At 40.5% G+C, this 15,589-nt stretch overlaps 1 protein-coding gene across 1 annotated transcript in view; it reads left to right on the forward strand.

The window, feature by feature from the left end:
* Window positions 1-15,589, forward strand: part of F13A1 (coagulation factor XIII A chain) — a 104,479-nt gene that overhangs the window by 25,327 nt on the left and 63,563 nt on the right. Inside the window, exon 2 of the mRNA XM_062491318.1 lies at window positions 12,271-12,340. The gene's annotated coding sequence lies outside the window, so the exon portion shown is untranslated. The remainder of the gene's footprint in view (window positions 1-12,270; window positions 12,341-15,589) is intronic.

The following is a 15,589-nucleotide window of genomic DNA, read 5'->3' on the forward strand; positions in this document are numbered from 1 at the left end:
TTTGCAAGGGAGACTGGGCATAAAACACAGTAAGACCAGACCAATTTTCAAGATTATGCTGGACAGAGAAGGGCAGGAGAGTTCATCATGGGCTGCCTCCCACCATGCTCTGCTCCAAAGGACAAGTGTGTGGGAGAGCAGCAGAGTATTTTGTCAATCCCATTCTGCAAAGGAAAGCTCTGTGTTGACAGTACATCTGCTAGAGGATCAGAAAATGGAAATTGTTACTCTCCATTACCTCTCTTCTATCTCTGACACCTTGTCTGTTTTTCATGGTTTTGACGCAGTACTATCACATATATCTGTCTGGGGCTGTGTAATGGAAGTGCTGTACCAAAAGAGTGCAGAGAAATTTGTTGTTTCCCATAGCAGGTTACAACACACACACACACCCCCCTAGGAAAACTCTTTCTGAGGTTACTTGATCAGATTTAGTTGATGGTCATATGCATTTGGAGAAATGTCTTCAGTACTGTCCCTTGGATTGTGTACAGGCAATGAGGGGGATAAGACCCTTCATTGTATAAGAAGTCAAAGGCATTTAAAGTCAGAGGATTTTAGAGGAGGGAATTGAAATTAGATTACTACTTTTGTTTTGGATTATTTTAGAGGCAGACATTTAGGTTTGGAATATGTTTTATCTTGCCATCAGAAACAGTCAGGTTTATCAGAGTTAATTTTAGAGAACTAAAATAAAAACCAAAAGCACTTAAAACCAGCACCAACTTTCATCCTTTTCATGTGACCGTGTTTGTAAATAACACAGTATCATGAAACAGACTTTTAATTGTGCATAACTGTGTCCCCTATAAGGATGCTGCATGGGGCGCAGCATTCCACTAAATATTCAGAGATCAGCTGCAAAATGCAGAGAGATGTCCAGGTACTTCCCTGACATCCACATGGTCCTGATAACCTAATGTTCTTCTTCCTCTGTAACTGAGGAACTCCTTCTTTACTCTTCTGCTCCTCCACTACCATCCAACAGGCTCCAAACCAAGTGTCCCCTTCCAGTGCAGTCTGTGTTTGCTGAAACTCTGGTAGCTCCACGCAGGCCAGGTCCTCTCCTCCTGCTCTCATGCCTGTACACTTTTCTGGGGACAAGCACAGTTGCCTGCTACCATGGCTTGCCACACTGCACAGCCCTGCTTAGGAAACAGGATCTGTAAAACAGTGCCACTGAAGTCCTCTCAGATGTTTTTTGGCAAGGAAGCAAAGAGGAACTCTCGGTTTGAGCAGGGGAAGTTTAAAGCTTCTGTGCTGGTCTCCAAAGTCTCCTGGGGGCAGTTGAAAGGGAGCCTTTCATGGGGTGGGTGAGTTTGAGTTTACACCAAATCACAAGACAGAGTGGTGGGAAGATGGGGGGTCCCAGCTCAGGGCACACACCCTCTGTATGTCACTTTGGATATATTATTTTCTGATGGAAGGTGAAATGTTAATCCCTTCTCCTTTCTTCTTTATGGAATTGTTTTGCCCACTGCTAATTTAAATCTCAGGCATAAAAGAAATCTTTGTGTTCAAATAAAAAACATAAAGCTTCACTCTAGAGGCAATTAAAAATGAACAGACAAAATATTATAATATACTGAACAATATTCAAATGCTTTTTAACTTTTCCTACAAGAAGACATCTGCATATCTGTATGTCATTGAAGAGATTAGTCTAGAAGGATTTGATCCATGAAACAGAACAATATACTGACTTTTGGTCTTTACTGAAGTAGTGAGTGAATGGAAATCCAAGAAAAGAAAAAAAAAAAGGAAGAGGAAAACAGCACAGAAGGTAGAAATTGTGGAGAATACACCAGGAATTTCTGGAACATCTTACACTTCAAAAATATGCACATGTGGGTTGTCAACTGCTCCATAATTTTTATGGGCTCTGCCTCAAAAAGTCTGTCAGGAATGTTAGGGAGAAAAAGCTCTCATTTTTTCAGACCACACTCTGACAGTGGAGCAAACCCAGCAGGAAGGTCCCCAGGAACCTTTTGTAGATGAAGTGGGCGCACCATTTGGAGCACTGATATCACAGATATCAACAACATAGACATCACTCGCGTATCTCCAGGAATGGTTCAAATGTCCAAAGACTCTCTGAGGTTGGAAATAGCAATGACAAATTTTGTGCTGGAGTAAATGTTGCCTTTACCTCAGGTACTAGAACTAACTTGATAGAAATGCAGTCTTCTGCCCAGATCAAATTTGTCCTGCTGAGCAGTCTGATGGTGGAGAAACCTGGAGTCTGTGACAGTGAAACCATGGTGAGAGACTCAACTTCTCTCCTCACAGGAGAGGAATTTCCTAGTTTTTGTGTCACATATAGCTGATGGTACAGTAGAAAGACAAAGCTGATGGTTCTCTATCTGTCTTCAGAAAGTTGTCAATCTGTTTTAAGGGTTCTTTCTCGAATATATACTTCCTACTTTTCTTATAGCCTACCTACACTACAGAGAAAAGATTAATCAAAAATAGAAATAGAAGAGAAGCTGGAGGTGGAAGCGGGAGGGAGAGCCATTGTGATAGGGTAACTTTTGCTTGAATTAGTGCAATTAGGTTGTGTTATGATCAGACTCTGCCATGGACATTTAGTCCCAAAGATGACCTTAAAAGATCATTAAACCATATGTCCTTCTGAACATAAGTGCAAATTTATCAACATCATCCCTGACAGATGTGTGTCTAACTCCTCCTTAAAGATACCCAGAGATGGAGGCTTGAAGTTGGGCCCTCAAAATTTAAATAAGCTTTAGCAAGCTATAGCAATGAGCAGCTGTGATTACTAGAATTAGGCTTATATTCTAAGGAACTGGAAAAATCAATCATAATTTAAATATCTAAGTGTGTAGACAAGTAGCCAAGCCACAAAATAATTAAAAATTAAGCTTTGTAGCAGGTGAGACAGTAAATATCCTGTTCTTTCTGCCTTTTTCAGTTTGTATGTGTTTTTTCCCTTTGTTTAACAATTGAATGCTATCTCTGTCTTTTATAATACAGCTTTGACTAAAGATAGATTAATATCTTAATATCTTTTGGTAGGGAGGAGGGAGGAGCATACTGTTTGGTTTTAATTGAGAATTATTTTCTGCCTTCATTTCATGTGGGGTGGAGGTGAGCAGGTGGTGGGTGTCAAGGCAGTGACCAGCTAACTCCCAATCTCCAGCTTCTTACCTGCCTTGACACAGGTTTGTGAAACTGCTGCTGAGAATCCATATTTAGTACTTGGGTTTATCTGGTTTAAATGTCTGGATAACTGCTTTTGTCTCTTTTGTGCTTACTGTGGCCTTCTTTTAGAATCCTTTTTCACCAAAATTGCTGAGGGATGTAAGGGGAAAATTGTCTCTGAACTGAAGTCTTGACTTCAGAATTAGGTCATGAGTTATTGTCTGAGAGTTTGGTCCTTAAAACTAAACTGTCAGCAAGAATCATTGAAATTGCTAGGAAATACACTGTTAAAAAATCAGCTTGGTTTTACCTGCATAGCAAAGGAGGCTGCAGTTTGTACTTCAGCAAGGCTGGAATTTAGACATTAGTTAGGCTTGTTTCATTGCACAGACTTAATTTTGGCACATACCTTCATCTCTCTTTGGTATTTTGCTCCAGAGCCAATGTAGTTAAGGCTACATTGTTTTGAACTGAGCGCATCCTTTACAGATACGAATCCCTTTTGCTAAAATGGGGGAAAAGTGAAGTATATTGTGACTGACAGCTCAATCTCATCTTTGCATCTAAGCAAACCCTGGTCCACGTGCAAGGCAGGAAGTGAATTGCAGAGCTTCAGAAATAGCACAGAAACCTACATTCTGCAAATGCACCATTCAGTGCTTTCACAGGGACTGTAGCTCAGTCCCCTGCGAAGAAGGCAGCAATCCTGGTGTGGAATAACGTGTAAAAAAACTATGTTGTGACACACACTCACAATAAGGCTGCCTTACAGCAGGTAGGAAATCTAATTGCTTGGAGGGTGTGGTGGAAGGTTATCTTAATTCAAAGGCTTTGTGAGAAAATGAAGCTGAGTGTGGCAGAGCAGGACTTTGGAGGTTCTGGTCCCATGAAACTGCAGTTATGTCAGGTATGGTGCATGGTAAGGGAAAGTGAGCCAGGATCCAGCACCTTTGGGTCAATATGGAAAGCAAGACCTGGCATTTATAGCTAATGAAAAGTGTCAAAATATCTCTAAGTAGGCTGAGCTCCATCCAACAGTCTGCTTTATTTTGGTTCTTTTTCTCTCACAGGGGGTCTGGGTTTAAATAAGAGTGGGTCTGTGTAGTGAAATCTCTTAAAATGACCTAGAAAAGAGCTTTAGCTGACCCTGTGAGCTTATTCCCATCTCCCAGAGCTGTCCCTTCCTTTATTTGCAGGATTCTTTCATTCCTAAGGCACAGCATGGGCAAGAATACACATGTACACAATATGCATGCCTGCAGATTACTCAGGTGCTGGTGGGATAATGGTGTGAGACTGGGCATTAAATGGGCCAAGGTGAAAGCAAATCAGCTCACTTCTTGCCCTTCCCATGCCAGCACATGATTAATATCCCAAGGTGTAGCATGTCCTATGTAGTCTGGTGAGGAATTGTGGAGGAGCAGCATCATGCTGGCTGCAGCTGTGAGAGGTCTGCTGGTATCACCCATATGACAAGCACAGCATCATTGTTCAGCCACTGCAGAGGATCCAGGATGTCCCCAAAACATTGTGCAAGTGCAGTCTGGCCACAGGTATGTTATCTGTGTCCAACGCATTGCCTCAGGATGATCAGTGGGGAAGGCAGAGTCCAAGTGCTCAGGGTGGTGGTGGTGGGGAAATACTGAAGCAGTGGTTGAAGGCTGTGTCCTAATTCCACCAGTGTGGCAGTGGTTGTTTTTTTGCACTTCTGACATAATCTGCTGCATCAACAGGCTGCTAAATCTACCAGAGTATGCAGGGAGTGTTAAGATCACAGAGGATTGAGCTGCTTTTTTGAAAGGCACAAGTCTCCAGCACTCACTGAAAACTTGCAGATGAAACCCTAAAATCTTGACATTTCTAGAGGAGCACTGAGATGGGCATAATCATGCTGGAGTATTCTGTCATATTTAATGCAGTTCATAGTAAATGTGTGTGTGTTAGTAAGTATGTATTCATCTCTTTGCTAAATAGTTTCTCTACTTACGACTCTAGGAGTTCTTCATATTAAAATTAAGAGACTATATGGTTTCACATAATCTGTATTTGCAATCCCATTGTAGAAGAAAAGTATTGTGGTAGTTTCTGTTTTGTGCATTTCAGGAACAAATATCTGAATCTGGTTTATTTAGATACACCAAATGCATTTAGTTGCAATGATGGAAGTTACATAATCTTTTGGAATATCACTTTTTATTTGCCTGAATGGAAAATAAACAGCCCCTTCTTTTTCCCCATCTCAAAAAAATAATTATCTGGAAATTGCTTTAAATGCTGGAAAACACCCACCAGAGGTATAAAATGTAGAAACAGAATTGTCAGTCTTCCCAAATGATTAATCCTGGATTTTAAATGACAAACAAAGATTCATCTCAAATGATAATTTTCAGGAAACCACAACTAAATGGGAGGGCAGCTTTCCATTGGCCCAGTTGAGTTTATTTTCATCTATGCTTCATGGCATCCTTTTCCATGGTTAGTCCCATGGGATAATTCAATGTTAAGCATTTCACTCACTGTGAAACTGGTTATGGAAAGGCAGTGTAATGAAAGTTTTGTGACTTTCACAACACATCCATTCCCAGGCCTCTCAAGTTTCCTATTTGTAATGAATGGAAGGACACAAGCATAGGACACTTGAGGGAAGGACCTCCACCTCATCTCCTTGTGTGCTCTGCACCACTGCCACGTGGCAGCAGAGCTCTAGATTAAGTGGGGTGGAGCTACCACCTTGCCTTGGTTGAGCCCTGCAGGGATATGCCTACAGTCCATGCTACAAATGGGAATAACATCACCGTTTCCATCAGGTTTGTGCTCCTTTCCTCACTGTGTGTCACAGTTTTCTTTGCCAACAGCTTCATTGACCAAGGCATAAATGAACATAGGGAGCTGACATTTGCTGTCCTCTCAGCACAGAGAGGAATGCTGGCTCTGTAATCTCTTAAATGAAAGAAAAACATGAAATCACTTTGCTCCCCATCTGCAGAGAAGTCATTAACCAGAGTAACAGGGAATGGGGTAGATTTTTACCCCATGCCTGAGGGATTAGACAAGCAACTGCTCTTAGTGTCAGCATTGATATGTCTGAGTAAGTTATTCCCTTTCTGAAAACACAACCCAGGTGAGTAGTGATTCTGACTGTGCAGCTTTAGCCCAAGTGGATGGAGGAAAACAGGGCTTACAAAAGAAAGGCCAAACTCTGGCCTTTTCCTGTTTATGATACAGGAACATCTTCATGTCTACATTTATCAATATGAATTTCAAGAAATGTATGTATGTGTATATATATATATATATATATGTAATATTCAGTGTGAAAAATAAAAGGCTCTTCACAAATGTTTTGGTATTGTGCCTTAAAAAATGACACTTTCCACTGCCAGTCATGACTTTAAGTCAGATTATGGCTAAAAATATTAAGGGAAGGATCACCACAGCAACAATCACATTGCTCCCCTTCTGCAGAGGAAATGGAAAAACACTCAAACTTTGCCAACCTGAATAAATTACCCAAATTATCAGAACTGTAAGGAAAGCCATATGTAAGCAACTTGGTGAGTTTTTGTGTCTGGAAGTGTGTGTGAATGTGTTAACTGGGTTGCAATCCATTAAAGACTTAAGTCAAAGGATGCAACTCTGAAAATATGCTCAAGAGACAAAAAATTACTGTGGTTGCACCTTAATTGACCAGCAGATACCATGTGAAGGGTACTGCTCGTTGCAACAGTGAGGGACTCCCGTCCAGCTGCTGGGCTGGGCTCTCCTGCCCATGGTGGCCTGGAGATGGGATGGAGCACATTGATGCTCACTTGGTCTTGAGCCAATGTGAAGCTGAGAAAGGGCTGCATTGCTCACACAGATGCACTCTTACTCCAGTCTTGTAGCTGTTTGTACTTATTTGGCATCGTTGGCTCTGCCAAAATAAAACATCTCGTTAGCCAAAGAGGGAAGAACAGGGGTGGAAGGGTGAGGGGGCAGGAGCAATATTGTCACTGCTTGACTTGAAGCACATTATGCAGGAGTCTGCACTGGAAACCTCCTCTTTCCAGGCTGCCCACACTCTCAGTGGAGATAGGATGGCTTTTTTAGAGGCAGTCTAAGGATATGACGTGGAAGAGTTGAAATGATGTCAAGCTCCTTGGTGAATTCATATTGCATTAAAGACTCTAAAATCATCTCATGGAAGCCCAAAGCACATGGCTTTTGAGCACTGGAAGAAGAGGTGTAGAGTGCAAAGGCTGTGTGTTCCCATTCTCTTGCCATTCGTATGAGCACTTGTTTAGCTGTTTGTAGGTCCAGAGTTAAACCCTGGATTGTTGTCTGTCCAGGGAGCTGCTATTGCTTTCTGGCTTGAATTTCTTGCTAGAAAGGATCCTCAGTTATTTTTGGGATCACACATTTTAAATAAATGGTGCTTGACTGGTCTGTGTCTTTAGCCTTTTCTACTTTCCAGACTCACAGATGTTTTGCAAAGGAGGGGTGTGCTCCTGCTGAACAAATTTAAACATACTGACAACAGACTTGCTTTTCTTTACTCTTTTTTTTTTTTTTATGTAGGTCAGCACAGCTTGGGCTTGGCCAGATGATCTAAGTGGTGCCAGTGATATCCTGGCCCCATTTGAAGTACCTACTGAATGATGGGTCCAGTATATATTGTATCTGTAGTCTGTCCATGCAGACTGAATTCTGGTGATGACCCATACTTGATGGTAACATGGCTGGACAATGGTTACAATGGCTGCTGTCAGAATAATGTGGGGCTCTTTCCTGACTTGCTGACATGCTGTTCAGGGCCTTCAGGTGCCACTTCCAGAGAGGCGCATGAGCAAGCAGAAGGTTTTGGTTTGTTCAGACTGGCTGATAACTCCTGCTGTTAACTTACAGCTTGCAAAGAGAAGTTTATGGTGAATTTGGTTGCTCTGCAGTATTTTTGTTTGTTTGTTTATATAGTGCATATTTTAAAAATTTCTTGCCAACTCATGAGAAAAGCCCTGTGGGCCCTTGCTCTCTTTTCTGCCTTTTGATGGCTGCCACCTTGCTGTGCCCACTGCAGCTCCAGAGCTGGCAGCCTGTTTAACCACAGGGCCTTGCCACATGGCATGGGTTTTGTGCTGGTTGGTGGTGACCCTGAGTCACTGCAGTGGGGAAAAGCTAACAGTGGCAGCTGGTGTTAATGAATCCTACATCACCCAAGATCAAGGACAGGAATCCCAGAGCTCAGAGGGTTTTCATAGAGGGCTGCTGTAATCTTGATATGTGAATGAGTGAAGGAGATGAAAACACATCTGAATGGGTTATGGAATGAATAAGCACTGGAATTCTAATACTTAATTCAGTGCTTGTTCATTAGTTGGTTTGTTTTGGTTTGTTGGTGGTTGTTTGGTTTTTTTCCCCATCTCTTTTTAAGATTTGCTTGTTTACCTGGGTAAGGAAAGATGAGTAGTACGTATGGCTAGATGCATGTTTGGTATGATTCTTTATTGTGTGTGGGACCTTTAAAAAGAAAGTGTTCTCCAAGCTGTAGTCTACAAGTGAATGCTATACATCAATGCAAGATAACCCTTACAGTGAGTTATATTCTTGTTTATTTTCCCTGTAGTTGTTATTACTTTCCTTGCTTGTTTGATTTAATTTGAAACAAAAACTATTCAGGTTGGAGGCAATTTTGATCTAGGCATTCAGGAAATGGAATAGGATTAGATCTATGGAAAATACAACTGCAAAAATCCTACCAGAACAACATGTTTCTTCCCCCACCATCCTGTCAAAGTCAAGTCTAATCAGGATGTCTCCTCTATACCACCCTGACCTACCTGTTAGGGGGACAGATTCTGAACTCGATGATGATGAACACTGATTTTCTTTTTTCTTTTCCCTTCAAAATCACTGTCTCCAAACTAAGGTCTGTATGTTATAACCAGTACTCCAGTCTAGAAATCTGAAGAGATTCGCAGCTGCAGAACTCATATCTGAGTTCCTGATAATGAGATAATATTTGAGAAACCAGCAATTTCTTTCATTCAGATTTACAGGATGAAAGCCTCAAATATGAGGGGCATATCTAAAGCAGCTGTGGGTCTTGCCTGCACTATAGTTTGGGAATAACAGACTTGGTAGCCTCAAAGCTGAACTTGGCCTCATGGAGTACCTTTCTGGGGACTAGTTTATTCTGTTTGTTGCATCTTCCTGTCAGATGTGATGGGAAATCAGTGATGAGCAGGAGGTCCCTAATCTCCATGGATACTTGTCTCTGCATGGTGTCAAAATCTGAGTTGGCTGTTAATTTTCTCATATTTTGCATATGACTAATTTACTTTGGAAGGGAGGGAAAGGAAGGAGGTTATTTGAGATTGAAGTAAAAAAATGAGAGAGAGAAAATTTGGCAGCGAGTCTCGACTGTAGCTTCTGTGAGGCCTCCAGAAGCCTGTCCCATACCTGCATCCCTCAAGCTTGTTGTCAGTTCTCACGCTTTGTTCTGTGCTCAGAGCAGGGTCTCAAAGGAGCACAGCTGCTGCAGCTGCTCATAGACCAAAAGGTGACCTTTCGAGTAGCTGAGGCATGATGCATAATTTAGTGCATTCCTGGCTAAAATAGAAATGAAATATTTTCATTAGCAGAAAGATTTGTTTGTCCTTTCACTTGAATGCATCCTTTTAGCATCACACAATAGCGTGGCATGCATGCCACTCCTTAGGGTTTCTTCAGGGCAAAGTTTTTGGTAAGACTTTGAAAAAACACTGACTGTTTTACTAGAAGGACCCTACTTGCCAAATGTAGTAGACTTCAGTTTAGAGGTACCAAGTTTGCAAAAGTCCAGCTTCTATTTAAATAATGTGCAGGAGTGAAAGCTTCCTGCTGAAGTGTTTGTCTTTAGACTATCAGCTGATACTGGTAAGTACCATAGCCAGCTGGTACTTTAACATGAAGTGTTTTGCTTCTTTCAATTAATCAAGAATCTCTTGGAAGTTTCCATAGCAGGGCATTCATTACAGGGATGATTAATGAGTAGAATATTTGTCATTTGCATAGAGAGAGGCTTCAGCAGTGATCCCAGTGATCTGTGATATCCAGGTACTTAGGCACCCTGTGTATCTTTTGGGTGAAGGAGAGGGGCAGATGGGACCAATTTTTCACAATGTCTGACATTAGATTTCCCACATGGTCTTCCAGACAGAGATTCAAAGAGGCTGGAATCTACCTCTCCAGCTGACTGTGAATGAAGACTGCGGCATACTCGGCTACAAGTCCATCTGCTCTTTAACTTTTTTCTTTTAAATCTATCTAAGAGTGTTTTTCCTTTGAAGTTTCCAGCACCATTTATGAAGGCTCAAAAGGGATATTATTCATGTTTCAGATGAAGAAAGCTGAACTGTCAAAGTAACAACTGACTTGAGAATAGCCAGTATTCTCCAAGGCATTTAGAAGGACCTGGGAAAAAAAATCCTGTGCTTACCAGGAAATTTCACTGATCTCATCAAGCCTCAAAACACAGGAAAGAGAAAAAAATCTGAACAAATGAAGAAGTGCCTAGCAGACCATGCTATCTTGCTGAAAATCCCAGTGATAAACATTTTTCATAAAATGATAGGTATCTGCTTCTGTGGGATTATTTTTAGCAGTAAAAGAATAGATCGTGTAAGACAACTAAAGAAGGATTCCATCAATAGCAGTGTTTCAGTTACCTGTTTGGCATCATCTTAATTGTTACAACAAACAGTGCAAGATGACAAAAAAATGAACAGCTTTCTACTCAGAAGATAAACTACTTTTAAATAAGAAAGAAATGAAACCCAGCTCTATAATTTTTAGAATCCTAGTTAATTAAAATGGACATGACTGAAGAACTGAGAAGCTTTCAAGACATTTCTCTGGCATGTTCTCACTGACTCTGAGACCTTATTTCCAACCACAGTATCTGCTTATCCTAGTGCAGCACCCTTCAAACCAACCTTCCCCAAAGGATCCAGCAGACATGGTCTGAGAATAGAGCTAAGCACAAGCTGGTAAGCACTCACTGTGCAGAGTTCTAAGTGCTGTGGGATTTAGTCAAACAGTAAAGTACAAGCTTCTACCATGACTCATCTAGTGTAAAACTAGTGCTAAGTATTGTACATAATTAAGACAGAATTATTAAAGTGAGATGGCACTTCTTTTTTTGGTATGGTTAAAGTCTTGAAAAGGTGTAATGTTTTCAGCCTTCAGAGCTGCGAAGATGAGGAGTTCTGATAAGAGTTCATTCTAAAAGATATCATGGCTACAGTGAGTTTAGATCATCATTTGCATTACTGCTGAAGCTTTGCATACATATTTCTGCTGCCTTTGTGAAAAGCTGTGGTATTTGTGAGAATAAACACAACCTTAGAGTTGTGTTCATTAGATGACATTTGCAATACTGGCCTCTCTACACATTCCGAGGTTTTTCATAATTTTTAGACCCACAAATCAAGTATTTTATTTTGAGCTACATTTCTTGAAAAAGTCCTAATGGTTTTTAACAGGCACAAAAATTTGCCATTGAATGCCGCAGCAAATGTAGTGTCAGTGAGCTAGAGATTCAACTTTTGAACACTGACTGTCAGCAGGTAGAGAAGTGTTAGCAAGACATTGTCCCTACCAATGGGAAAAGTTGAAAAAGTAGGACATTCCAATTTGCTTACTTGTCCCAACTTTTTGCTTCAGAGATACACAAATCAACTTTGCTTTTAGTGAATGCATGATCTTGGTAAAAATATATTGTTTTATAATACAAAGAAATTCAGCTTATTGGTCATTCTAAAACCATTTGTTCAAGTTACTTGATTCTCATTATTCTCGACTAGAAACTCCTATGGTGTTATGATATTCTTTCTGTTCATTGATTATCTGTCTGACTTGCGAAGGAGAGGTGGGAAAGCAGACTGCAAGATGGTGACATGGACCATTTTAAGGGACGGGACTTCAAAAGAACACGTTTCCACCTGTGTATTCCAATGGATGCCTTTGTAGTATATTTATCTATTGGCCACTTCTTCAACCTAACTTTACTACCACTTTTTTTACCATTTCCTAACATGCTTTTTATACCACGTTTCATGCTCATCTCTAAGGAATTATTTGTGCAAATTACAGGTAAAACAGAGTCTCAGGAGGAATCCCAAACAAACAATGCACTTGGGTGAAGACATCTCAACTACAGCCAGTAAGTCCTTTCATTTGTATGAGTTGAGCAACCTATAATATTTTATAAGTCTGAAGATTAAAAATTTCAAGGGTCTTTCTGAAAAAAAAATCCTTTAATATAAAAGATAGATCAATTCCTGTTTTGTTTTGCACTGCTGCTTTCTGGATGAGTTTCCAATCTATTCGTGAAGTAGTAAATGCTCCCCCAGCAACCTGCCATTGATGTTTTGAAAGCAAATCAAAAGCAGTGTAAGGCTGTTGAAGAAAAGGGCTTGAAAGGAAAAGAGTAAAAGATCATACCATTCCTATAGTAGCTGCAAAAGTTTGTGAAGTTTACAATTGAGAGAGGGATGGGCCAGAGACCAGAGAGAGACCAAGGGATCAAGGACAAGATAGCTGCCTGCAGAGTTTTGTCCTAACATACCTTACTACAGGCTCATAGCCTGAACAGCACAACTAAAACTGTTGATTTTTGGGTTGATCTGTTAGGGACACACCACCAGAGGTGGAATTGTGTGAGAGGATGGATAAGCCTCAAACAGAGAGAGCACCTGTTGACTGTGGCTTTTACCTTGGATTTTGTTCAGCCCTGACTGGATTTATAGAGTCATGTAAGGGAAATACTGTGCATGCCTGTTCTTTGTAACATAGAGTTTTCGCTTCAGCTGAGAGTCCAGGGACTTTGCTATGGGTGCCTGCTGAAGTTGCACTCCTGATGCACTCTCAGCTGCTCTGACTTATATCTTTATTCCAACCATGAGCTCACTACAAGCGCAGAGGGAAAAGTATTTGTATTCCACTGTGCACATTGACAGTAATTTTGTGGATGCAGCACAACACTCTAGAAAGAGACAGGTATATGGAGCATTTAGAAGACAATAATATATTCCAACTTTTAAAAAATTTATTTATAATTTTTAACCACACTCCAAAGGTTATAGTGGGAATAGCAAAAGAAAGAATTTGCAGACTTGACAAAAATCAAAGCTTGCAGCTTGTGCTGGGTGGGTTTATTTGGCTCACATCTGTGATTATGAAATGAATTTAGAATTGCTTTTGAACTTCATCTGGATAATGATTCATACTTTCAATTTCCCTTTTCCCTCCAGAACATCCTCCATTAACAAACCAACCAGTTGCAATGTTTTACAACCCACATTTGATCCAATTTCTCAAAAGATTTCACATTTCCTTGAATAAACAATTACCCAGCTCATTTACACAGAGATAAGGTCAGTCTTGGGACTGAAAATTGAATCAAAAGCCCTCTCTGGAAGCCATCTTTGAAATGGTCAAGAAGCAATTGCAGTAGAAACATGTTAAACTGCAACTTCATGTTGCAGAAACACAACATCAACAGGCAGCTTAAGTGTTTCTGTGCAAACAGATATTGTACAGCCTTGGTTTGTTTGAGTCCATTGCAGGGTTTAGGCACATGCCTGAAGATGGAATTACATGACTGAAATTAAGATGTGCTTAAGTGTTTTGCTGTGTATTGGCCTACACTCTACATCTGTGTTTGTATTAAGAAGAAAAGCTGTTCTACAAGACATTCAGACATTTTAAAATGTGTTTTTGTTCTGAACTGGAACAGGAAGTTTTAGCTTTTAATGAAATTTAGGAGATCTTTAATTCCAGAAATCTTGTAATTGAGCATACTTGAAATATTGTGTGTCAGTAATGTTGAAACTATTTGAGACATTAAGATTGAAATATTGCATGTCTGCATATGTTACTAAATTAATTAGAAGCAACTGTTAGCCAAGCATGCTGGGATTGCCTGGGTTGTGTATTACCACCCCAACCCTGGATACAGAAAAGGGCTGTGGTCTGTTCTACCTTCTTGGCTGAGATGCAGTGTTCCATGAACATGCTTCTCAGCTGAGCAGTAAAAAAGGATATTCATCTGTGCACAAAGTAGACCTGGACCTACTAAACCCTACTCAGTCCAACTGGGTTTAGGTAGGGACATCTCAAGTGTCTTGTACTAGGTCTTTGCCTCCAGTGCTTCAGAAATGCAGGGAACAGACCCTTTACTTTTGCTTGTAGGTGGTTGGCTTGTTGGTTCTGCCTTTGATGTATCCAAGATGATTCCATACTGTCCAGGAATCATGGTAGTTTGGGCACAGCAGCATCATTTTCATCTGATGCTGTACATGATAACTGAGTCCCTCTGGAGCTGAGGGCAGCAGCTCTGCAGCAGCCATCCAGGGTGCAGAACTAAGCTGCAGCTACTTAAATTCAAGCTGGGTTTTTGCAGGAACCTTCAAGCCTGTTATGCCATGGATATCCCACTACCTGAAGATTGCAGCCTGGTTTTAAACTAAATCTAAATTTTCCAAATCAAAGCTAAGCATGTTTTGGTGACTTCTTACTAACTATATTACCAAAATCAACTGTCATTTTCTTGAAAAAGTTTCAGTATTGTGGAACCAGCCTTCACTATAAGGAGACTAATGCACTGGGAAAAATTCAAGCAGCTCTGTGAGTATATAGCAAAAATGATAGGCAAAGTCTTACCAGACTGAATATATTGGTTGTTCTGCCTGTCTATGGATATAGTCCTTGTTTAAAAGGGAGTAGATATCTGGAAATAGTCTATGAATGGGAATCATACTCTGTTCCCCCTGCTCTTCAAGTTACAATCTCTTTTCTCAGCCTCATTGTCTGACGGATCAAGTAGGGTTGATCCCCAAGCCAAGGGCTTACTTGGGTAGGTAGGCTTAAGAAGACTTAAACAATTGCTTTAGAGAGGAAACTTTCTGTGGCCAGGGCACATGGCACCTGCGGTGAAAATTATTAAGACAAATGTTGTATCTAAAATAGCCTTTCCTGCTTAAGTCTCTAGGTAGCTATGGCTTTGCTTGGATGTCCAACCCTTTTCTTTTGGTGTTGAAATAAATATCTGAGGTTCACAGTCTTTGTGTCTCTATCAGCTTCCAGGTCAACTGGCCAGCAGAGAAGTTGTCTAATCTCATTTTTGAGAGATGTTCTTTCATCTTTTAAGGCCTCAACTCCAGCAAAACATAAACCAGTAAGTTTAGCTGGAGACTGTGAATATTGCCCCTTATGACAGACCCCTCTGCCCTTGCTTGTCTCCTCTCTTACTCTTCCTGTAAAAGAAACGAGGGCAGCTCCTAGTATCCAGCCAACAGAATTTTTTGGACTTGGATGTGAGTAAGAATAGGAGTGGGAACCTGGATTCTATGTTAATAATAATAATAATAATAATAATAATAATTATTATTATTATTATTATTATTATTAT

This window comes from Cinclus cinclus, chromosome 1 (assembly GCF_963662255.1).
Source record: "Cinclus cinclus chromosome 1, bCinCin1.1, whole genome shotgun sequence".
Taxonomy (NCBI): Eukaryota; Metazoa; Chordata; class Aves; order Passeriformes; family Cinclidae; genus Cinclus; species Cinclus cinclus.